Below are 3192 nucleotides of genomic sequence, written 5' to 3'. Positions count from 1 at the left end.
CGTATAAGGTAGTTGATTTGGTACAAGATTAGTACCCAGTAGCCGATCACTTCAATAAATAATAAGATAGTGTTACTTAACTTTTCTCAAACTGATCGCACAATAAGTTTAGATATCTCATTATATCATACAATTTTTTAAATAACAAAATGAATAAATAATACTTTAAAATCATTATTTATTGAAGTGATCGACTATTCGATCGAGTATCGAGTCAACTACCTTAGATATAGCTACTTCTTCTTTGTCAGTAAATATCATTAATTTAAATTATGTAAATTAACTACTAAAAAAATCCTTCCTGTTTCTTCAGTTTACTACACTGTGATTGACTACTGGGTCAATTACTTTAATAGATTAGGTAGAGCAAAGTCAGTAGAATAAGTCCTGAGTCAAATACATTTTACATGTATTGTAGGTGTTTTCTAAGTAATTAATAACTTGGAAATGAATTCTGAAACGTAGTTTCGTATATCTTCACTCTCGTTTTCTTTTAGCATGCAAAATCAGTCCTTAAAATTTCTAACACTGTCGTGGAACACCATATATACAACAATCTGCCTCTCTTTGGTCACGGTTCGTATTCAACTTCATTAATATATTTTTCAGTTTCTTTTTTCTTAAATTTTCGTTCAGTTTACTAAACGATTTATTAACCATAAGAGAGATATTTCCTACGAATATCTCGGATTTTTAAAACTTTATAAAAGTTCATCTGGAAGGGATACAACAAAACGTATTAAGACTTTTGTTCTATTTCTTCAATGCTTCTGTAAAATTACTGAATTCTCGGATTATTAGGGAGCAGTCACGCACAACCACCACCAATGGTTGGCCACCGATAAAATTTCAAACATAGAAATTATAAGTTCAATACAGTAATTATATCTAAGAAATAGCTCATAGTAAATAATTTGCAAGTAACATTATTATTTCTTAGACATAATTATTATATCGAACCTGTCGTTTCTAGGTTTGAAATTTGGTCGGTGATTGTCGATTGGTGGTGATAGTTGAGTGTGACAGCTTCTTTACAAGGAACACTGTTCAACTGATGCCAAAATTGAGTTTTTTCTACATAAATTGAAAGTATGTGTCATAAAGGTCATGAAAATATCAAGCAAAAGTGTTACCTAAAGTTAATCTGACCTTGAGAAATCAAGAAAGGTGGAAGGAATGAAAGTAGAAGAGTCTATCATAAATGTAATGGATAATTAGCTATTGTTATAATTTCATTAATATTATTATTTATCATTGATTTATTATCATTTATTATTATCAATCTTTTTATTATTATTATTTATCATTAATTCATTATAATTTAATTTTTTACAGAGTGTTCCAGATTTTAACAGTCGAACTTTGTCAGTGTATTCTATAAATCTAAATAGGAAGAAAATGTTATATAAACATACTTTGTTTAAAGCTTTATTAAAAAATTATAATAGGAACACGAAATATGAAAGGAATAGTAACTTATGGTTACTGTAATACAATGTAGGAATATACAAATAACAATATTTACATTTAGTTTGTCTTTATCTAGCAGTAAGCTGTATTTATTCTCTAAACCCTAAGGTCGTCATTTTCGCTAGTACTATTAGTAAGTTGTTACACCTCATCGAGTAGACATTTTGAGATGTTACGTTAATCAATCCTGAAAAATGGCTAAAAATATTATAACATTTTTGATAACCTCAGGTAATAATATTTTCAAGCCTAGATAAAGGTAGACTAAGTATAAATATTGATGATATATTTCCATATTGTATCGCAGTAACCATAAGTTACTATTTTTTTCAACTTCGTTTTCCTGTTATAACTTTCGAATAAAGCTCTGAACGATCTATTTTTATATAACATTTTTTTCTTATTTATACTCAAAGAATACACTGACAAAGTTTCGCTGTTAAAATCTGGGACACCCTGTATAATAAGGATCATTAATTCTGAACGATTTTGTCATTCTCTTTTCCTCACTTTTTTCCATTCGATTCTCCCACGTTTCTTGGTTTCACAAAGTCAGAGTAGCTTTTGGTAGCATTTTTAATTTACAGTTTTGTAAGCTTTGTGACACATATTTCCGATCTACGTAAAAAAAATTTCTCAATTTTGATATCAGTTGAATAGTGTTCCTTGTTGGGATGTTTGCACACACACTGGCATTATGCTGTTGCTGGATTCAGCACTGGTCATCAGTTCATGCACACGTCTCGGCCAGCGCGATTACTCAAAACTTTATAAACTGTAATTTATTATTTTTATCGTACTTTAATCAAAAATGTAGAAAACGCGAAAGCCAATATTCGATACACCCACTTTTAGCGGTGAGATACATTGATTTGCATTAACATGTACTAAATGTTACGCATAAAAAAATATAGCATTACATTTAAAAAGACTAACTTGACTTTGAAATCTCTCCCATTTTTCAATCTACAAAAAAAATATTTATATCATATTATGCCCGCCTTAAGTTTATATTGAAAACAATAAAATATTTGTCGTCTCGGCATCCAGTTTGTCAGATTTCTGCGTGTGAAAAGTTCCATAAAATTACTTTTGCTTGCGTGTATGCAAACATCCTTAGTTTGATATAGAGGTATATCAACTTTAAAGTATTATTGATCGAACAGCACGTCATAGGACATTCTCTGTTCCATTTGAGTTCTTGTACCATATGTATAAATAAATAGGACATTACGAATGCAGCAATATTCTGGTGACATCCTTGGTCAATAAATTGTTTAGTAAATAAGGGCATACTGTTATATACGTCAATATATTACAACAGTTATGGTAAAGTGTGCAAATACCTAAGCCCAATAATTTAACCGTGAACTTCATTTTTTAAAAAACGGGTGGCTACCAACAGCTAAAATAAGCATGAAATTTTCAATAAAAAAAGTCTATTATCCTCCATATTAGGCTGCAATAGATGAAAGACAAGTCTTAGTCCTTCCTTTTTCAGCTTCCAAACCTTTTCGGTGATGAAGTAAAAATATCTCCCGTTTGCTACACAGTGTGTTTCCAAACTTCAGCACTCAAAAAATGCAGAGGATGCTCGAAAACCAGTGTATTACCTGTATTACTAGTATTACCTGATATACGAAAATCCACAATGTACCTAGTCATCTCATCTGTGTCTGAACCGTTTCGTTCTGAGAGGTCGATACTAAAAATTTCTTTCGC

This window comes from Calliopsis andreniformis, chromosome 12, assembly GCF_051401765.1.
Source record: "Calliopsis andreniformis isolate RMS-2024a chromosome 12, iyCalAndr_principal, whole genome shotgun sequence".
Lineage (NCBI taxonomy): Eukaryota > Metazoa > Arthropoda > Insecta > Hymenoptera > Andrenidae > Calliopsis > Calliopsis andreniformis.
The sequence above is the reverse complement of the archived record's forward strand: the minus strand, read 5'-3'. Positions refer to the sequence as shown.